The sequence below is a fragment of the Dipodomys spectabilis genome, unplaced genomic scaffold (assembly GCF_019054845.1).
Source record: "Dipodomys spectabilis isolate Male_0828 unplaced genomic scaffold, ASM1905484v1 ptg000197l, whole genome shotgun sequence".
In the NCBI taxonomy this organism is placed as follows: Eukaryota; Metazoa; Chordata; class Mammalia; order Rodentia; family Heteromyidae; genus Dipodomys; species Dipodomys spectabilis.
Genome location: NW_024870874.1, coordinates 13,675,001 through 13,698,604, shown reverse-complemented (window position 1 = coordinate 13,698,604; position 23,604 = coordinate 13,675,001). Strand labels below are relative to the sequence as shown.

Genomic DNA, 23,604 nt, shown 5'->3' with positions numbered 1-23,604 from the left:
ATGCTGGTACTGAGGTGTGAACTCGGGGCCTGGCCACTGTCCTTTAGTTTCATCACTCAAAGCTAATGCTTTATTACTTGAACCATAATTCCACTTCCAGTTTTTTTTGTGGTGAATTTGAGACAAGGGTCTCATGAGCCTTTTCTGCCTGGGCTGGCTTTGAACTGTGATTCTTATATCACAGATTTCTAATTGCTATGGTTACAGACATAGGGCTACAGCACTGGCTATAAGGTGCTTTTTAGAAGGTGAGGATTTATCATGTCTCCCAAAGTAATTTCCTTTGTCATTAATCTCCCATTCACTTTTCAACTAAACACAGTTCATAAAGAATATGTAATATAAGAGTGTGTATTGATTAGCTGGGATGCATATAGTTTTATGTACAGAGAAGGCAAGAGCTACAATTAAATCTGAAAGGCAGGATTGAGGTGGTTGGATGGAGAACAGAGGTAGGTTCTGTCTTTCTGTAGTGAGAGGCCCTTAGCTCCAATGTGTATGTATGGGAGATCTTTCCAGTGAGGACTTAAAAGGACTGGTCCCTTCTCCATCATTGTAAATGGGACAAAATTGGACTGTGAGGGATGCTGTATTGCCTGAGATACATTTTAGGTAAGGTTCAGCATGACTTAAAATCCCAGCGAAGTCAGTAAGGGGTTCTCAGTAAGGGGTGGCAAGGCTTATTTGGCTGAGCACTCATCTTTTCTGGGTAAATGTGGTCTTCAACTAAGAAATTTAAAAAATGTGTTTCTGCCAACATTTCTGAACAGCATGGGCTCCAGACCCTTTGCGCTTTCCTGGTTGTATGTCTCCATGGGGGTCCACAAATATTTGGTATAGGACTATGACGATGGCTGGAATGTAAAAGTAAGACATTTGAAGCTCTAACCCTAACAATCTGAATGTGTTTTTGGAATATAAGGATGGAAAGTTGTTAGGATCAAACTGACACATGTAACTTACAAAAGGATGTATGAGCTAAAAAAATCTCTCAATCCTATTTTTAAACATGATTTATTGGACCAGTCAGTGCAGAATAATATTTTTCAAAGCATGAAAATGTCAACCTTATATGAATTTTTAATAAGCTTGACTTACTTTCTTATATTTATGTTTGAATCTTTCTCTTTAGTTTTACTTGGATAGGGCTTTCATTAGTGGCTTTCCTCTGATTTCTGCTGGATACAAAGTATTTATACCAAGTAAAATCTGGGTGACATATAGCTTCGTTTACCTTTTCTTCTCTTTTTTGACATCTTTATAACTTATCTTTTTTAACCTAGTGATTTTCACTTAAGAGGTCAAACATGTACATAAATAAGATGGTTTTCTCTCTGTTGTTACAACTAAGTATACCAACTTTTAATCCAAATAAAATTGCCCTATATCAAAGTATTATACTTTGTCATAGTAGTCACATATGCCTTAAATGTTACTTTAACTATTTTATCTTGGAGCTCTGCTATTGTTGCTGTGTAGCTTCTCCCTGAGGAAGGAAGATGGCGACAAGAATTTGGGGGTTAAATGGACACTGGAATATGGCAGAGGGTATAGCTTTCCCTGTGTTGTTGAGCCTAGAAGAGTTAGATGACATCCACTTGAAAACCTGGGAATTACATTTATTTATATAAGTATGGAAATATTCCCGCATAATCAATTTCCTATTTTTTTTCCTTAGCTTTGTAGAGTCAAAGTATAAGAAACAAATTATAAAAGGAATGATAGAAACATGCTAGTTGGTTTTGTGTGTGTGTGTGTGTGTGTGTGTGTGTGTGTGTGTGTGTGTGTGTGTGTGTGTGTATGTTTGTGTATATTTATGTTTAACCTGGTGTTGAACTCAAGGCCTGGGCTTTGTCCCTGAATTTTGTGCTTAAGAATAGCACACTAATGCTTGAACCACTTCTGGCTGCTTTTTGATGGGTAATTGGAGATAAGAGTCCATGAGACTCTTACAATGGATTCATGAGCTGCCTGGGCAGGCTTCAAACCACAATCCTCATATCTCAACCTCTAGATTATCTAGGATTACAGGTATGATAAAATTAAATACAGGACAATTTGAAAAACCCAATAAGAAGCAATAGCTCTTAGGATTATTAGGCCATTGTAGAGTCCTTGTATTATTTCGCCTTGGAGTTGTTCAATTTAGATTGCTTGTATCATAAATAAGGTCTTGCCTCTGAAGTATCTTATGTAATAGAAGTATGTACTATCCTAAACTTACCTTAAAATTTGCTACCTGCTATTCTTTCTCAAATTTATCTTTTGTCTCTCAAAACAAGATAAGATGCTAGAGGGTATTAATTCATTTATACCATTTCTAAAATATTTATTGAGAAGAATATTATAAATAAACAAGACATGTATACTTCTACAAGAACTTCTTAAAAAGTTTATTGACTTTGAAAGAGCAAAGAACTGGTCATTCTTCCATTTTAATTTATAATGCTCAGCCAATTAGCTTCACATTACCAACGTGGAGCATTTATAATAGCCAGGCAGACTGCATATCCATTCATCCAGCAGATCCTTATCGAGCATTTGTCCAACATTGTGCTGATTATTGAACTCATGTCAGTCTGCTTCTCTGAGCCTTCTTTGTAAGAAGCTCATGCCTTCTTGTTGCCTTCCAACTCCAGTGAAGTGTGAGGCTCAAGGGCCCGAAAGATGGTGAGAGGAGATGAAGCAGTAAGGAATATACATCCTTCAACAACACATAGTGACATGAAATATCAGAAAAAGCATAAATGCTTCCTGCATACATTTGATTGTGTCATCTTAGAGTAATTTCTGTAGCCAAAACTCATCTCACCACACACAGTTTTCTGAAATTACAAGAAGCAGGAAGATAGAAGAAAATTATTTTATGCAGCTGTTTTGGAAAACATTTTGGTAAAATTAAGCTTTAAGGAGATGGTTGCAAAGAAGTAACAGAAGCCTGTGTTCATTCAGGAACAAGACACCATTTAATTTCTCCACATTCTTTGTTTTTATTTGATTTTGAAATTAAATCATGTTTTTTCAATAGCTTTCAATAACATTATGTATGCTTACGGGTAAAATCTGCTAAGTCATGATATAAATGCACCTTTTCTCTTCCTATTTAGTGGTGTCAAGGGTAGAGGCCTATATGTAAACACAAGCACATAATTGTACTAAATAGACAAAAAGTAATCATAACAACAATAATTAACTTAATAGGAAAAGAATCCTTAGGAGTAGTTAGGAGCTGTTAGGATGTCAGAAATCCCACAAACACTCATTTTACCTTCCTAATTGGGCTTATGAAATAGAAATAACCAGACAAGGGTTATGACACTGCTAAACTCCAGGGAGCATTGTGCTTCAACCGAAGCATCAGACAAAACAACGTAGTTTCAAAAAGGAAAAGAAAATGAAGCTCAAACTCTTTCTCCTCCCCCCCCCCACAAAACAACAACAACAACAACAACAACTAAAACCTAATACTTCTTGAATGAGCTTTTCTTCCTCCTCTTTCTAGATATATACTACAGTGTACCTACTGCATACATCCTGATCTGGTCACTCAAGACAGTAACCTGGGTCAACTTTGGCCCCACCCTCTACTCATTCTCATCCTTTTATTTCTTGTATGAATTTATAGGCTCTCAGTAGTGTTGATATGATGTATTTCTGAATGAATATGTCAATGTACAGCCCTTCAAATGGTATCTTCTCAAGTACCTATTAAAGGAGTGAATGGAATATCTTGTACAACACTAGCATAGTGTAATAATGTAAATGCCTACTTTGGATTTACATTAGATTATGCCATAATGTGAAAATTTTTTTTGTCCGTCATGGGCCTTGAACCGTGGGCCTGGGTGCTGTCCCTGAGCTCTTCATCTTGAGGCTAGTGCTCTACCACTTGAGCCACAGTGCCACTTTCTGAATTTTTTAATATGCATCCTATTGTGATCCTCTTTACAAGGTTATTTCTTCTGGTTGTCTCCATTTAATGATAGAATGCATACCTCACTTGAACTTTTTTTTGCCATTATCACTTACTCTGAGTAAGGACTATTAAGTATTTACAGAAAAGGCAAAGAAGTAATCCAGTTACCGTTCATTCTATTAAAATTTACAAAGCAAAGTCCAGTCAGTTCTTTGCTCATGCTGCCCCACCTTTGTGTTTTTATGATTTCTGTCTCTCTGGAGGCAGATGCAGGGATCAGTGAGGAAGAGGGTGAACTCTGGAGAGTCAGGACTTGTTTTGCTTTCCCCAGCCTGCTAAGCTAACTAAGAAAATTTAAAGAAATGTACTCATTAGCTTGCTCATGTGATTGTAACCCCTCTGTATGTTATTTTCACAATTAAATACTTATTAATAATAAAAAAGAATTCAGATTTGACTATGGAATCATAATGCAGTGGCCTATTATTTGCATCCAGCCTTACCTAGTCTCAAACTAGAGCAGATTTACTGGGAAAAAGCAGGAAAATGTTGACTTTTAAAAAATGATTTCGTCTCATTATGTTTTTTTTGGTTTGTACTAATAGATATCCCCTAGTTTTGCAAATACTTGCAAACTCCATGAATCATGAAAACGTTTAGTACATAATAAGCAGTGACTAGTGTTGACTATGATTACCCGTGGGCTATTATCCATGACGAAAAAGACTTTACTTGATTTCGTTCACCATTATTCTCAGCATCTGGCAAAATACCAGGATTGAAATAGGTTCTTAAAAATATTTAACAACTGTTATACTCAAATAGATTGAGTTGGAGGATCTAATTTGATTTATCCAAATAATTGTCTCAATTTCTGCAGTCACTTAAACCCTATCTGCTAAGTCCCCTAACTGGAAGTGTTTTCTCCAACATAGAAGCTTGTACAAGACTGAAGATCTTGCAATTGCTACAATGAAAGAGTCCTGCAAGGGAGATAACGAGTCTGTGGGATTAGGAGAATTAATTCTTCCTGCAGCAGTACTTAACTGCTTTCAAATACTTAGCAGAAAAAAATGGAGAAACATAAATTATTTTCAGAAAACATTCTCTGAATCGCTCATATTGCAATTTGAAATTGTGAATCGCTTTAACAAATTGTGAGAAATGGTCTTTGGATTGTAGCCCACATGAGCCAAGAGCAAAACAAGAAAGAAAAATAAGACTTTATGCAACCTGGACAATGATACAAGAAAGATACAAGATTAACCAGAAATCATTCTCCAGCCTCTCTTGTCTCTTAACATTTCCCTTATGAAGGGGGGAAATGGAAACAGTGGTCAATCTGTGGGTGTATAATAGGTTATAACTATGTATGATCTGTGATGAGCTGATAAATACTGTGTTGTCTTGTCACCTTATAGCATTTAAAGGCTTCGGTGATATTCCAAATTTGTGTGTATGTGCATATGCCTCTGTGTGTGTGTGTATGTGTGGGTGGTCACAGTGCTTGAATTCAGAGCCTGAGCACTGTGCTTACGGTTTTGCTCAAGACCTGCACTTACCAGTGGAGCTGCAGATCCACTCCCAGGGCTTTTGGTGATTAATCGGAGATAAGAGTCTCAAGGACATTCAGAGCTAGCTTTGAACCTTGAGCCTGAGATCTTAGCTTCCTGAGCAGCTAGAGTTACAAGTGTGAGCCACTGGCAACCAGCAATATTCCAATTTATAGAAGTATTTGACATGTTGAGTACAAGGTTTCTGGAGGTCAATTGTAGCAGAATGCTGATATCTCCTCTTTAAGGGAGAAAAATGAAAAAATAAAAATAAAAAAACCCAAAACAGCATGTTAGCATTTTTAAATAGAGTATTTGTTAATAATTAGACAGTAAAAAAAGTAGGGAGAGCTGAGCAGACAAAGGCAAGTGTATGAAGCTGGTTTCCTGGGAATTTCGTTTTATCCATGTTTCTTGTCTGCTTTTTCTGGTTGTGCTACGCATTATTGTTTCAGAAAATTTCTATCTTTACATATTTAGCACTGTTCTTTTGGGGATGCCTATCTTATTTGATTGCACAGTGGGGTATTCGCTCAGTGAATGTGAATGTCATATGCTGATCTTCTTTTCCTTTGCTCCCAAGGAGGTGATGGGATCTGGAACTACTTACACTTATTACTTACATGGTGGCATTTGCTCATTGTGTTAACAACAAACAACAAAAACATTAAAAGTGAATTTTCTATACCCAAATTACAACAATATAATGAGGTAGACCTCTATATGGTCCTATAGTTAATAAAATTCATTAAAATGGTTTAGTTTTCTTGCTTAAATTGAAAAATAGTAAGATATCAGGTTTGATGAAACTGTGAATATTCCTAGAATCATGTAGATCCTAGATTTATTAAAAAATGCTTAGAGGAATGTCATACAAATAGACATCATTATTTTCTATATCAACAGAGCCTTAACGACATTACAGAGTGTTGATTATATAAACAGTGGTGACTAATTTACTTGTTGAACTTTTCTGGCACTCACTAGATGCTCATACCTCAGGGAAGCGCATAGCATACCAGCAAGGGCAGATTACAAGGAAATAATTTTTGTGGCTGAACTCATATATATAGTTTTGGGGTTTGGAAATAATATTTTATATATATATAAAATATAGGTGCTCATTATTATATAATATATATCAACATAATTATGTTAATTAATATTAGTATATAATACATCATATCATTCAGTGTTAGGAAATCCATGAACACATATATACATATATATGCACAGATTCATGTGTTAATGCCACTCACTTATACTGTGGAAAATGTTTAACCAAGTATTCATATAAATTATGGTATATCTAAAATAAATGTAAAGCAGCCATATTTTGATATTCAAATATTTATAAAAAATATAAACTTGTTTTGACTTCTGGCTGAAAATAAGGGCTGGTTCAGTGACCATATTATCTTCTATTATGAAATGGTGAGAGAGAGCAAGAGTGAGTGACAGAGACTGTTATATTGTTAGAACAAACAAAAACACAGTTGGAGAAAATCTTGAAAAATGAAAATCAGCTACCTCGAATTTATGGGGATATTGAAAGAAAGAAAACACAATTCAAGAGACATAGTTGGAGTTACTTGTGAATTCTAAATAATTCCCAGACAGAAGTCAACAAGTGACTCACAGCAGGTGCTGTGAGGCCACCAGGGAAAAACTCTCAGAACTTTATTCCAGAATGGCCCCATATTGCTCCTTTCAATTCCAACCTTAGGTAGGGAGAGTGAGGTTAAAATGATCAATTCTAAAGACTGACAGTTATTTGACAGAGGACTGCTCATGTGAATATAAGACTTGAGAGAGAAAGAGAAAACTTCCAAGTAGTTTTATATCAGATGGAGGAAATGCATCTCTATCTAGCATAGCTCTTACCACAAATTCTTCCTATGGTTGAATCCCAGCCTGCTTGCTGGTCAATACCCATGCCTTTTGAACAGAGGTCAAACATCCTTTACTACCCAGTCCATAATCTCCATCTCAAAAAAAAAATCCAGGCTCCTCTGTTAATCTTTATCTGGCCTATCAATAATGATTAGCAACCAATTATTGAATAATAAAAATAGAAAAGAAGAAGAAGAAAATTTAAAAATCTCTAGAAAGCAAGTAAAACAGAATAGTGTGCAAAGGATCCTAGAACTAAGAGACATTAAAGTTCATTTAATAATGAACACAAGTATACATATGCAGATAGCTTTGGAAAACATCCATTAGGGGATAAGAAAATAATTCCTGAAATTAAAACTATGAACATGAACATAAAAAGATGACCAGATGAATAGAAACAGAAGGCCAGAGTAATGATCTACAAAGTAAAAAAAAGACAGAAACAACAAAATAAATTGTAAAAAGAAAAATATTTTTGTAAGTTAAAATGTTATGATAAGTTCAGGATCCAATTGTATAGCTTATAGACATCCTAGAAGAGGAAACAGAGACAAATAAAGCAAATTATTGATCTGAACATTTAAATGAAGAGAATTCTTAGAGTCACAAAATTGATAGGCCTACTTCCCTTAGTCAGTATCTGTAATTGGCAGAAAATTCTTAGAAATTTTAGAGAAAAATATTTCTACAAGGAATGAAAACTAGAGGTGATGTATCTTTCTCTCTGTGTGTATGTGTGTGTGTGTGTGTGAGAGAGAGAGAGAGAGAGAGAGAGAGAGAGGGAGAGGGAGAGGGAGAGGGAGAGGGAGAGAGAGAAAGAGAGAAAACTCAGGACCTTGTGCTCTCTTTTAGCTTTTGTTTTCTCCTTTAGCTGTTTTGTTCAAGTCTGGCACTTTACCACTAGACCCACACCTTTACTCACTTCCTGTTTGTTTTATCCTGGTTTATGGGAGAAAAGAGTCTCATGGACTTTTCTACTTTCAAATGTGATCCTCAGATATCAGCCTCCTAAGTAGCTAGCGTCGCAGGTGTGAGCCGCTTGTGTCCAGCTACTTCCAGGATTTTAAGCAGTGATGAACAAATCAGAATGGCAACAGTAGCAGTCACATGATCTAGAAGAAATGAGCAAATTTAAGGAAATATTAAGTTGTGAAAGAGTCTGTTACCCTAGAGACTAATTAGCCTTTAAAAGTCAGAATTTTAATAATTTATTCCTTCTCTGAAAGTGTAATTATGCTACTTGAATGAATCTGAAGGAAGTAATATTTTGTAGCCATAACCCAGGAAGCACTTTTGGCATTGGCTTTACATTATTAGAGGAAAACAAGAAACAAAACCGAAATATTCATAGGGTTAAAGTCAATGCAAATATTATTAACTCTGAATTTTAAAACTAGTCATAATGACTTAAAAAGAAAGTTGTAAGAGATAGAGGGAAGATATACCAACATATCAAACCACTCATCTTTCATTGTGAGTTGCCAACAGGTATAATCTAAATTTAATAACTCATGATTCATAATCATATTATCTTAATAACATCAATAATGAATGACAATTTAAAAAAACTATCCAAACTTTTAGATGTATAGAATAACATCAGATGGTGAATGGATGACCGATAAACCATTTAATTGTATCAAACAAATATTTAGACTCTAATAAATAAATATGAGTGATAAGACACTTCATCCTATTTAAGCTACTCGGGGGGATGAGAGTTTGAAGTCAGCATGGTTAGAAAAGTCCATGAAATCTTATATCCAATTAACAAGAAAAACTCTAGACTGGAGGTGTACACCAAGTGAGACTGCACCAGCCATTAGCAGAAAGTTAACAGAACAGAACAGAAGGTACTGAGTCTAAGCACAAAAAATTATAAAAATACAAATGCACTTAGGTACAGAGGTATTTATGATTTCATGAAATCTTTTCTAAGACAACATGAATATTCAGGTTCATATTAAGGATATTTAGTGTGTAGTGTATTTTAAAAGAATTCTATAAATGCAGAAATGGATAAGTTTAAATTTGTGAAATGATTCAAAATCTAGTTGTTAATGAAATGATTAAATAACCAGTTTACACAGACCCATTTAAAAATAGCAGTTTATAACTTGTAATTGTATTTCAACAAAAAAATATTTCCTAAGTATTATTTTTATGTGCCAGGACCTTTTCTTGGTGTTTGGTAAAGTGGAAAAGGGAATAAGAAGTTATCATTGTGTCATTGGGGTCAATGTCAAGTAAACAATGTCAAGTAAAAAATTGTATCTTGTAACTACAAGATACAGTAAGATAAGAAATGTCTTAGGGACCAGGTGTGTAGAAAAGAAAACAAAAAGTCTTTTGTAGGGATGAAAAAAGTGTCTATGAAGGTAGGAAATGATGGAAGCAGTCCTCTAGGCAATGGGGAGAGTGCTTTCACGTGGAGAAAGGGGAAAGTCAGGCAAACCTGCAAGGGTTTAGGTTTAGCATAGTCTCCAAGAGAGCTGTGTGGCCATACCCCCCTATTTCCTACTTCCTTCTGAAAACCTCTGGTTTTCATTCCTTGTAGAAATATTTTTCTCTAAAAATTCTAAGAATTTTCTGCCAATTACAGAAATTGACTAAGGGAAGTAGGAAATAGGGGGGTATGGCCACACACACTTGCCGGCACCTGCACTACTTCCTAGTTTGCATAGCACATTACATGAATATCCATAGCATAAGGCCGGTGGGATCACTGGGAGCCACTCGATGAAGGGACATAAGCAGAGCTTGCACTTCCCTTGGTATGCGTTTTAGTATATTTGTGTTGTTCCAAGCAAGGCTCTCCTGTCAGTATAGTCATCTGGCAAGATTTTTCTGAGGTGGGGGAGGCTGGGGAAGCGGGGAAGGGGTAAAGTGACAATTTGTAGAATTGTTTGAGAATAAGAAAAAAAATGAGCCCCAGAACTGGGGGCGGGGGCGTCAGGGAAAGAAAAAAAAATGAGGAACAAATGAAGAGAAAACAAAAAAAGAAAGAAGAAATGCAAACAATAAATACTGAGTACTCATTTCAAATTGAATTGTGAACAGAAAATAAAATGGGAGGTAAAGTGCTTGTAGTGTGTGGTCTGTGGTTGTGCCTGTAATGGTGAAACTACTTTCAGGCTGATGTAAGGATTCTACCCATTGGACTTCAGAAAGATTCATAGCTTTGTAACAAAGCAATTCTTTTGGGGGAGGAAGAGAGTAAACCCAGGGCCTCACTTATTCTAGGTAAGTCCACTACCATGGAGATGCATCCCAAACTCATAAAAAAAAATTTAAAACTGTGACGATGCATAACAATTCTATTTAATGGCTAATTTTTCAATCTAGCTGAAAATAGAGAAGCATATTTAGTACGATAATAGATAAATGGGATAAAAATTAGTTTGCATGAGTAAAATCGAAGATAAAGATGCAGGGCCAAGAAACCCTTGTGGATTATAATTTTTGAGTTGATAAACCAAAATGATATGCAAATAAATTTTGATAGCTGAAATAAAAAGAAAAACTTTTTGGCCGGGTACCAGCGGTTTATGCCTATAATCCTAGCAACTCAGGAGGCTGAGATCAAGGATCACAGTTCAAAGTCAGCCCTGGTTAAAAAAAAAAGTCCCCATGAGACTTTTATCCTCAACTAACCATGCAAAAACTGGAAGTTGTGGTGTGACTTAAAGTGGTATTATGCTAGCCTTGAGCAAAAGAGTTCAGGGACAGCATCTAGGCCCTGAGTTCAAGCTCCATGACAGACCTAAATAAATAAATAAATAAATAAATAAATTAAATGAAAACTATTTGGAAATAAAATCTAAACAGTTTAAAACAGTGTATCACACTAAAGTATATAAACATTTTTATTAAGTGCACTGAAAAATTATAGGTTTTATATGCTAATGAGCTTAAGTAAAATTTAGGATTATCTTAAATCTTAGGATTTTTCTTCTTGTCATTACCAAATTAGCTTAATATCTTTACTTTTTCTTTACAGTGTGTCTCATTTTGTGCAGTTTAGGATACTTGATTATATAATACATGTTCTTCATTTTTATTTAAACTAACTTGAAGATTTTGGATAGTGACTCCTTAAGCTAATCTGTAAGAATTTGCATTTTGATAGCGTTCTGAATTCTATGAATAGGACTAGTCTTGAGCAAATAAAATAACATCATCATGAATTGTACATTTGTGGTTTTATTGTTTTAAAAATAAATCAGGTAATTGCACATTTTTTTAATTCAACAAGTGCAATATGGTGGATATTCACCTTGGAATTTAAAAAAATATTTTCTATCCAGCATTGTTACTCCCTCCTTTGTTCTCCCCTACTATCTCTTCCCTGCCCACCTTCCCAACTCCCCTACTCCTCCCCACCTCAAAGTTGTAAAGTTGGTTTTCAACATGGTGTTTGTACATCTCATTGTTACAATGAGTCAGCCTGTATCTTTGGTTCAGCATTTTGCTATTTCCCCTCCTTTCCCCAAATTAAAAAAAAAAAAATGTATATTCAAGATGCAGGGCAACTGAATCAAATACAGTGAAAACAGAGGTTATACCATGGGGGAAGAACATATAAAAGAAACAAAAAAAATTACAGTACAATAAAAACAACAGCAACAAAGAAAAAAAAACTCTTGTGTCCCTATCTTGGGGTTCATTTCGCTTAGCATCATCTTATATGGTCATATGTGCATAGCTTTTGACCTTTTCTGCTCGTCTGGTAAGATTATTCCAGACACAAATAAAGGAAGCCATGGGACCTATGTTTCTTTGGACTTTGCTTATTTTACTTAGTATAATTATTTCCAAGTCTTTCCATTTCCTAACAAATGGAGCACTGTCATTCTTTCTGATGGAATTCCAGTGTGTGTGTGTGTGTGTGTGTGTGTGTGTGTGTGTGTGTGTGTGTTATTCACATTTTCTTGATCCATTCATCTACTGAGGGGCATCTGGGTTGTTTCCATATCTTAGCTATGGTAAATAATGGTGCAATAAATATAGCTGTGCTGGTAGCTTTAGTATGGCCTTGTTTGTGATCTTTTGGGTAAATGCCCAAAAGTGGGATTGCTGGGTCATGGGGGAGCTCTATGTGGAGTCTTTTGAGGAATCTCCTCCATACTTCTTTCCAAAGTGGCTGAACAAGTTTATACTCCCACAAACAATGCAGTAGTGTTCCCTTTTGGCCACATCCCCTCCAGCATCTGCTGTTATTAGAGTTCTTGATTATAGCCACTCTAACTGGGGATAGGTGGAATCTCAATGTTGCTTTGATTTGCATTTCTTTCATGGCTAGAGAAGTTGAACATTTCTTCAAAAGCTATCTACAAATTTAATGTGATACCTATCAATATCCCAACCTTATTCTTCAATGAAATAGAAGAAGCAATGCAAAAGTTTATATAACACAATGAATGACCCCCCAAGAGCAAAAGCAATCCCTAGCAGAAAGAACAGTGCTGGAGGAATATCAATATCAAATTTCAAACTCTACTACAAAGCCATAGTAATCAAAACAGCTTGGTACTGGCACAAGAACATAACTGAAGACCAATGGAATAGAACTGAAAACCCAGAAATGAACCCACAGACCAATAGCCACCTAATCTTTGATAAGGGAGATAAAAAAATAAAATGAAAGAAAGAAAGACAGCCTCTTCAGTAAATGATGCTGGCAAAATTGGTTCAACACCTGTAGAAAACTAAAGCTAAATCCTTATATATCACCCTGTACCAGAATCAACTTCAAATGGATCAAAGACCTCAAAGTCAAAGCAGACACCCTGAAAACATTACAGGAAGGAATAGGAGATACTCTAAGTCCTTGGCACAGGCCAAAATTTTCTTAATAAAGACCCAGAAACTCAACAAGTCAAAGAAAGTTTGGACAAATGAGATTGCATCAAACGGCAGAGATCATCTTGGAATTTGAGACTCACTGTATATCTACCTGCTTAGTCAAATATATTTTAAGAAATATACCAAAAATTACATATGTACATATACGTGTGTGTGTGTGTGTGTGTGTGTGTGTGTGTGTGTGTGTGTGTGTGTGTGTGTGTGTACTGCCTGCTGGCCCAAATCCTAAAGAATATAGATGTCTATATAAACTTCGATAATATATGCAAAAAATACACTGCACACTCATATAAAGCAAAGCTTCTATAGATTTCTCTTTCTCCAGCAAGATTAAATGCCATGTATTTCTCTCGCCAGCTGTTGTCTTTATAATTCTCATCTACTCAAATTGAAGTGAATTGAAAAGAGTATTGGTAGATTGTAAGCCCATCATAAAACCTGGAAGTGTTGATATCAGCAGGCAGGTTATCACTACAGCGATGCCCTTTCTTCCACAAAATACTTTCTCCATGGCAAAGTGTCCAATCACACTGTGATTTATTGAGCACTTGGTTCTATTGCCTACTTATTGTGAGGAACTGACAATGACAAGCATGTATGCAAAGTGCCTAAGTACTTTTGAAATGCAAAAGGATACATTTAGAAGGCAGCATGAAAAGCAGTGAGGAGCGGAGCCAGTCAGAACTATTGAATTATATAGGACACATCTCCAAGAAGGCTCATTTTTTTCTCCGTCTTATTGTTTTGGATTCTTTTAATATACAGTGCATGCATACATTGCTATTGCTCCTGATGCCCTCATTTTACCTCTGACTTGACATTCTTGGAAAACACACCAAATCTCCTTTTGCTTCTCTTTGTCTCCTTTATCTCATCTTCCTTCTGCTCAAGTTGCCCCTGATTGTGGCCTTTCTCCCAGGCGCCATTTCCTTGAAGTGCCAATCATTCACAGGGCTCCTAGAAAAGCTACATTCATGCTTTCTTAACTGCCTTCCTCAGCTCTGCCCTTTTCACATGTTCAAAGACAGAGACTGAAACAATGCAACGCTAAAATCTGAAAGCAATCCAAAGCACAAATTGTGAAATTAAGCTAGAAACCCCACAATCTATTATCATTTAAAACACAACTAACTGAATGCCTTTTTTTTTTTAAATTGTGAAAATCCCATACAGAAGGGTTACAATTACATGACAAGGTAATGAGCACATTTCTTATCAAGCATTGTTGCCTCTTCCTTTGTTTCCCCTTCCCATCCCCCCTTTATCCCACCCCCCTCCAAAGCTGTAAAGTTCATTTTTCAACATAACATCTTGTACATCTCATTGTTGCAATGGGTCCACCTGTATCCCTATTTAAACAATTTAAACAATTTTTTTCCCTTCCCCTCCACAAATTATAACATCAAATTCAGTGAAAACAGGGGTTATACTGTGGGGGAGGGACATACTAAGCAACAAAGAAATCATCCTATAAATATATTAGAAACAATCGCAAGAAAGAAAAAACATTTGAATCCTAACCTTGGGGTTCATTTTGCCTAACATCAACTTATCTGGCCGTTTCTGCTTGTCTCAGACATATATAGTAATTGCAAATAAGGGAAACCATGGGACCTATGTTTCTTTGGGCAGGCTAGATTCTTTGTATTTTAACTACTTCTTTCAATCTCTAAAAGTTGAATCCTCAAAGAGACTCTAATCTCTGAAATCAACTTTGTAAGAAAGTTGTCAGGAATTTCTGCATACTTACTGTAAAAAGGTCTGGAGTTTATTTTTCCACAATTCTTGGGCTTTATTACTGTTCTCCTTCGACGACTATTTTATCTTTTTCAGAGATTCGAACTTAGAAATTGACCTTGACTACTTCTTTGGACCCTTGTTTAAATTCTGCTGATGAAATGTGTTCATTTGAAATTTTTTACTACATCCATTTTTCTTACCCTTACTTCCGAGATCAGATCCCCAGTGTATGCTTGGATGTTGTTGGGATATGAAAGTGAATCTAGAATTGTTTTTTGACAGAGATTTCCAGATTTCTATCATAAAATCATTCTTTAGCAAGTATACTTTTCACTTCTTTTATAGTCCTCAGTAAAATACTTTTTATTTAATACTTTTTCTCTGTTGAATATTGACAGCAGTGTTTAGTCCAAATGTGACCTACCTTCATAAAACTTAATTTAGAGAGACTGACTTATCCAGAAAAAAGTATTATGTTTGCTTATCAATGGTCTTACAAAGGGATGTTAAATTAAAATTGTTCTCTAGTACCATTAGCTGAAACCTAAAATTTCAAACTTTCTCTTTCTGCGATCATTCTTCATATGAGTGAAGCTGATTTTTACCAATGCAACAAATCCATGAAATCTTTAATATACAAGTATTATAAATTCTAAGCATAAACATGCTCTCTCTGTATTTCTTTTTTATACATTTCCAGATTTATATTTGTGGTTTGTTTATGCATCTGTAGTTGTATACCAGGTGAGTAACTCTTCAGGAAAAGATAAATAATTATATTTCTTTTATATACTTCCCTTCTCACTTCTCTTAAAGTGGGCTATCAAAATACTTTGGAGATAGTTTTAGGTAAAAGATTTTTTTGTTTGTGATTTTATTTATATTTTGTGTGACAGTCCTGAGGCTTGAACTCAGGGCCTGTACTATGTTCCTGAGCTGTTTTGGTCAAAGCTAATACTTTACCACTTGAGCCACAGCTCCACTCTCAACATTTTGGTGGTTAATTGGAGATAAGAGTCTCATGGATTTTCCTACCCAGACTGGCTTCTGAGTGCATACTTCAGATCTCAGCCATCTGAGTAGCTAAAGATTGGTGGTATAAGCCACTGGTATCTGACTTTTTTTTTAGTTGAGTTGGATAAACAATTAAACATTTTATACCCAATTCTGTATCAGGGTACAGTGAGTTAAAAACAAGAGTAGAAAAAACATTTGAACTAAGAAGGAAGGAATCAAGGTTCTTATCTTACTTACATCGCTTTCCCTATGATCAAGGAAGTTGTTGTCTTTGAATTTTAGTCTCTTCACCCCAAGTAAAATTGAGAATTTATAGTCTCTAACTCTAAAATGCTACCATTGCAGAGAAACACTGCAGTTACATATGATATGGTCTACTATGTAGGGGCATGACCTAATTTTTAAGCAAATGCACACAAAGATTACTATGCATATTCAGTGAAGGATGTAAATGAATGCACAAAGCATTTTAGAAAATAAATGTACTTACAACAGATTATTGCTCTCACAAGCCTGAATCAAATTGAGTCTTATTAACATAGCATGATTCAAACATGATACAGGATCTGAACTTCTTTTTGAGAGCCCCATGCGGGCATCTACTCACACCATATATTTCTTGCCATTTTTAGAAGTTTTCTTGAGCAACAAAATGGAAAAGACACTCAACACATTAATTTCTAGACTTTTTTATTCCCCTCTTCCCCTTTAGCTGCAAATAATAGTAGTAGCAAATGGGCAGAGAAAAGAAAGGAAGAAAAAACAATGTACTTAGCAAACGTCACCCATTTCATCAGGCTGTGCTACTGTGGTGTTTACTGCTTTATTACTTTTTGTTTGTCATTCAAATCACTTCTCCTCTGCTAGAAATCCTTAAGCCACTGGCTGGAAGACTTTGATATAATGCAAGAGAAGTTCTTCGTGTGTAATCTCCTGTTAGAAATTGATTCTGATTTCACCTCACATTAGTGAGTTCCTCATCCCTTTCTACACATTTTCTTTGTTCATCCCGTTAATGCTGTATCATAAATCGCTCTACCACAATGCCTAAGGAATAGAGAAGGAAATTATGTCTACCAACCAGTCCTCTTGTGACAAATTGTAGCAGGTGGGTAAAAAGAACCCGTTACAATCCCTTGTACACTTTTGATTTTTATCCTCATTTGATTTTTTTTCTCTTCTTTCTAGTGTCGTTCAATCTGTGGGCCCTGGGAGAAAGCTAAAGCTTTAAAATCCTTTTGTCATAGGCACAAGAAAGCGGTTATTTTCTGGAAAAACAAACCCATGACAGTTTAAGGCTTAATTCAAATATAGAAGCCATGTAGGTACAAGAGTTCTCTTCTTTTGATTGAGAACTTTGTAGGGATAGTATGTATAAACATTCCTTTCCCTTAGATTTGAAACCACACAAAACAATTGTTTTTCCACAGTCTTAATTCCTCAAACTTTTTTTTTTAATTTAATTTAATTTTATTTGAGAACATACTGTACAGAGGGGTTACAATTACATGGGCAGGATAATGCATACATTTCTTACCAAGCATTGCAGCCTCCTCCTTTGTTTACCCTTCACCTCCCTTCCCAGCCTCCCCCCTCCCCCCCACCCAATCCTTCCCCCCCCCCACACCGACATTGTAAAGCTCGTTTTTGACATGACATTTTGTACTTCTCATTGTTGCAACAGGTCCACCTGAATCCTTAAACGACTTGTTTGTCCCCATCTCCTCCACATGTTATACTGACATCAAATATAGTGAAAGCGGGGGTTACACTGTGGGGGAGGGACATACAAAGCAACAAAGAAATAATCTTATAAATGCATTAGAGACACATGCATGAAAGAAACAAAAACATTAAAATACATATTTAAGGGTTCGTTTTCCTAACATCACATTATCTGACCTTTTCTGCTTGACTCATATCTATACTAGATATTGCAAATAAGGGAAACCATGGGACCTATGTTTCTTTGGGCCTGGCTTACTTCACTTAATATAATTTTTTCCAAGCCTTTCCATTTCCTAACAAATGGGGAAATGTCATTCTTTCTGATGGAGGCATAGAATTCCATTGTGTATATATACCACATTTTCTTGATCCATTCATCTACTGAGGGGCATCTGGGTTGGTTCCATATCTTAGCTATGGTAAATAATGCTGCAATAAACATAGTTGTGCTGGTAGCTTTAGTGGGGTCTTTTTTGTAAACATTTGGGTAAATGCCCAAAAGTGGGATTGCTGGGTCGTAGGGGAGTTCTATGTGAAGTCTTTTGTTAAGTCCTCAAACTTTTATGTTCTCATACAGATGTCTTGGGCAGATATTCGTGAAAGTTACATAATAATTTCCACTTACAAAAATAAAAGTCATATGAGCACAGAATAATTTCTGGTCAGGTGTAACTGATCATAATGAACAGTAGTTACAAACTAAATCTATACCTTTTCTTAAGTGTCCCACTCCAAGTCAGGAAATTACATTCAAGTAATTGCATGTAGACAGGGCAGTGCTTGGATACCGAGCCTAGATACTTGATAAAAATCCTGTTTTCAGTTTATCCCAAGCAATACTTCATATGATACTCATCTAAACCTCAACTCTCCTTTGTAAGATTGGGGCCCAAACTGTTTTTAGCATATAAGACTGCTTTTAATATTGAGGTACACTTCTAGTTTAAAAGTTGCTTCAGATAGCTACAAAATATTTCACCTTGTCATTTGGTCTTACAAAGTACAGCCCAGTTATTTCAATCAGTTATTACATAATTTCATATGAACAACAAAGATTGATGCTGTAGCCTACCTCTTAAAGGGTAGAGAGATGCTATAACATTTTGTTATAAGATTTTTATCCCTATGACTTACACTGTAATAATATTTATATCAGAAAATAACCTTTAGTTGTGTTGCTTTAAAAGAATATTTAACTAAAAATGATGAACAATTTGTATTCTAGAGGAAAATAGCTCTGGTTGATTAATGTCAGCCAATACAAAACCTGTTTATACATAGTAAAATTCACCTGAAAATCATTTCAATGCACATTTTAAATGAATTTAAAATACTGGTCATATTTAAAATATTGGTCATAGCATTTTTCAGATGAATCCATTCATACCATGAATTCCAAAACATGGATTGTTATTTCAAGTTATTTCACCTGTTCAGTATTGCAGAGTATTACAATAACTTAAAGCTGTCCCGTATAGTCATGTTTTATGCCAAAGGGGTCTCTTTCCACTCCATTACCAGTCCCTACTGTGTATCTGAATATCACAGATGCATGCTTAGTGAATGTTATACAGTCCTGCTTCTTTGTGATTCCTGTTAACCCAATATTTGCTTCCAGGCATTTAAGATTCTGAAGAACTTTGTCCCTTTACTTGAAAACTTTACAACATGAATCATTTAAGGAATCTCTGTTTCCCATATACCTTCTTACCAGATGGTCCTACCAATACTTACTCAGTTTTCCATAAGATGAGAGTGTGGAGTTTTTAACTTTTCTGTGTGTGTTTTAGTGAAGAACAGCTTAGCAAATCCTTAGTTCTGTGTTTTTCTTTGACACTTAAGCTCCTTTTTGAGACATCATTTTCTTCAGTGTTAGTATTTTACTTTGGAGTACTTGGCCCATTTCAAATCATTTCTTTCATTATTGAAACATAATATGTACATTATAACATCAAAAAAGAGCCGTGTAATTATTCTGTAAAGTTAAATGTTATCATAAAATCCTAAAATCTCAATATTCTCACATGTAAAGCAAATTGGGAATTTTTCATCAATATAGAGGGACTATTGTTACTATTTTCAGTGATAGAATATTCTCTTTTGGTGGGACCAATAAAAAAGCATTCCCATTCCAATGTTATACCTCAACTCAATATGTACTGTCAGTATTTTCCAAAACTTAAAAAAAATAATGCTAGGTTTTAGTTTTCAGAATTGTTATATAAAATTCAAATATCGAATTAAATTTTAATTTCAGAGAAGTAAAGATAAATATTTTGCTTAAACATGTCTAAGCATGTTAAGCATGATATTCAAAGATATTTGTTGTTTATCCAAAATAAAAATTTAATTGTGCTCTCTCTATATAATTTTTTATTAATTTTTTATTTTATTTTTTGTTCTGGTCCTGGGCTTGAACTAAGGGCTTTGTTTCTGTAGCTGAGCTATTTGCTCAAGGCTAGAACTCTACCACTTGAGCCACAGCTCCACTTTCAGCTTTTTGGTGTTTAATTGGAGATAAGAGTCTCATGGATATTCCTACCAGGGCTGGCTTCAAAATGGGATCCTCAGCTCTTAGCCTCCTGAGTAGCTAAGGTGACAGGTATGAGCTACTGGTTTGCAACTGAGCCATATATTTTTTTCAGGCAACCCTAAACTATGTTGATTAAAATAGACAAATAATAATTAAAATCCTCAGTTACTTACTATATGAACTTAATAAACGTTTATGTATATTGTTAAGGCAAAATTATAAATTACTAGAAAAAACACAGAAAGTTGAACAAAGTTCCATAATTTTCTGTCATTTTTCAGGCAGAGTATCAAATTCCTGAAGACTAATAATCTAAGTATATTTCAATATTAAAATGATTTTGCAAAGGATATTAATTAACAATATACTAAGCCATTATGTTCTACATTCAAAATGTTAATTCACAACTAATCACTGTGTGTAGCAAAAGAAACCACATAACTTTGAAGGAATTTCAATTAAGACAGGTGGCTAAAAAAGATAGATTATTGCAAAAATGAAAGAAGAATATCCAAGCTATAAGGAATATCTCATACAAATATGGAAAATAGTTATGAGATACTTGGTTCTTTTCTTTTTCTTTTTTTTAGTCAGTCGTGGGGCCTGAACTCTGTGTCTGGGCTCTTCCCCTCAGCTCTTCAGCTCAAGGCTAGTGCTCTATCACATGATCCACAGGGCCACTTCTGCCTTTTTCTGCTTATGTGGTGCTGAGGAATCGAACCCAGGGTCTTATGCATATAAGGCAAGCACTCTACCACTGAGACACCTTCCCAGCCTGATACTTGGTTCTTATAATGACTTTACAGAGGAAACTAAAATGTTATAAATATAATTTTGTAATTTGATATGGCTAAAACAATATGAATTGGGTTAGCTCATTTGTAAACTATTCATGAACTGGCAAATACTGAATATAACAAAAATTCCTAGAATCCGGTTGAGCTTGACATATCCTTTCTGCACCCAACTATGGGTTCAGAAGTGTCTTGGGAGCTTCTCTGCCTGGCATAGACTTGCAATGTGTTCTTCCAGCTCTTAGCTTCCTAAGTAGCTAAGATTATAGGCATGAGCTACCAGCACCTAGCTAGTACTTCTCTTCTTTAGCATTGTTTCATAACCTGAAAAATAGTTTCACCTCAGTTCATATCCATTTCTCTAAGGATGAAAGTAAGGAGAGGGAAGAGAGGTGATAATGAACAGAAAAGCAAGATGTGGCAGTGTGCTGATAGCAGTCAGTCAAGGAACCTCAAGTGGAGCACAAGTGGCATCCTGCTGACAGTATCAGCCACAGGCTGGGAAGTGGCCTTGGGAACACGTGGACCTGCACTGCAGCATGGGTTAGATCTGTTACAATACTAGGAGTTTCTCAAAGAAGCCCTTGCTTAAGAAATCCTGATACAGTTAGTAGGTAGAGTGGAAATTAGAGCCACTGAGCTTGACTCTCATGAATTTCATCACCCTTTGCAATACCCATGAACCTTTTTCTGTGTCTATCCCTGCCCTAGTGGTTCTAAAGTTTTAAAAGTAGAAAATAACCATAGCTTCATTTCAGGTAAGGGACTATTCATTTGTTCTGAATGATTGTGTGTGTGTGTGTGTGTGTGTGTGTGTGTGTGTGTGTGTAAGAGAGAGAGTGAGAGAGATAAAGATGTGTTTTAAAGCATATACATTCTAAAACTAATTTTATGTTCCATTTTTTAAGATGAGAAGCTTATTTCTTTTTTGACAGATTAATTTTAAAAGCATACAAAGAAGGGCGAAAAAGACAATTTTGTTGTGTGAACACAAGAGTCCAGAAAATTGGTAATCATAGGAAAACTGCAGGCTTTTCTTAATTGGCATTTTGAAACAAAATGACATATTAGCTCTGCCATTTGTAGCTTCTGGAGTTGTAATCTATTAGAAAAATGGTTCTGTCTCCAAATCTGTAGGTTATACATAGAGATCATACATACATAGGTCATACATACAGAGATAATTTGTGTGTGTGTGTGTGTGTGTGTGTGTGTGTGTGTGTAAGCTTTTGACAACCAAAAAAATGGTAGTAACAGCAGTCCTAAGTCCTAGATAGTTGTTTTCTGTGTGGGATAAAACACCTAGAGGTGGAGTAGAAGAGATTATAGCAGATGTTGCAGTTCAGAGTTGTCCCTCTCAGCACTCTTCCCAAGTCTTCCCAGTGAAGTTCAAATGCACAGAATGGAAGATCAGGGTGTGTGTTTTTTCACTCTTTCAGTTTGCTACTGAGGAGTGTTGAAACAGCAGGGAAAGTAATCTCTTATCCTTGTGTTTCAGATGTACATTATGTTGGCTGTAAAGTTAACTCTCAAAAGCTGTGGATATCAGGAAAAACTATAACCTAAAGTGGAGCTAACATTATATAGAAACCCAGGAGGAGGAATTATGATTAAGAACACCAGATCTAGGTACCAGAGGCTCACGTCTGTAATCCTAGTGACTCAGGAAGCTGAGATCTGAGGAGGATTATAGTTTAAAGCCAGACTAGGTAGGAAAGTTTGTGAGACTTTTATCTCCATCTCACCAAAAAGCTGCAAGTGAGGCTGCAGCTGAAGTGGTAAAGCACCAGCCTTGAGCCAAAAAGCTTAGGGAGATCACCTGGGCCCTGAGTTCAAGCTCTAAGACAAGCACACATATACAAAAAAGAATAATGCCAGAATGGCCACAGAGGCTGGAGTGCTGTGTGTTGGAGGGTTGTATGTTAGAATATTGTGTGTGGTCAGGTGGTGGGAGTGTGGCTGAAATTGTCAGATGTCACTTTCTTAGTCTTTTTCTTAGTGCCTATAAATAGGAGTTCTTATTTGAGTCAATCTGTTGGCTGGATAATAGAGAGGTCTATTCTAAGCCTTTAGAGCCACCTTCACAAAGTAGCCACCAACACAGATGAAAATCGACTGAATGGGAGCCAGCTGTAAGTCGCACATACCAACTGACCAGCTTCCTTTTTAATACATTAATATTATTTCAGCTAATACTTGAAAACACAAATGTATACATATTGATGGAGTAGCATGTGGTGTTTCAATACATGTATACCTTTGTACTCAGACTCTTTAAACATTTATTACTTCTTTATGGTAAATACATTGAAAATCTCTTTTTTTTTTCCACTTTTTGAGACATACAATCACTCTAGTCCCCCTAGTGTTGAACAGCACAGTAAACGTTCTTTCTTCAGTCAAACCCTTTATTCAGGCTGTCATCAGGCCTCCCTCCCTTACCACTAACTCTCCTTGCTTCTGGTACACACCATTTCCTCTCTCAATTTCCGAGATAACGTTTACATTCTGTGTATGAGTGAGTTCAGGCAACTCTGGTCTTTCCACGTTAATCACATTAAT

The 23,604-nt window shown here is 35.7% G+C and overlaps 1 protein-coding gene across 2 annotated transcripts in view; it reads left to right on the top strand.

The window, feature by feature from the left end:
- The window catches only part of Grm8 (glutamate metabotropic receptor 8), a 718,499-nt gene that overhangs the window by 638,646 nt on the left and 56,249 nt on the right, over positions 1-23,604 (top strand). The gene's annotated exons all lie outside the window — the stretch shown is intronic.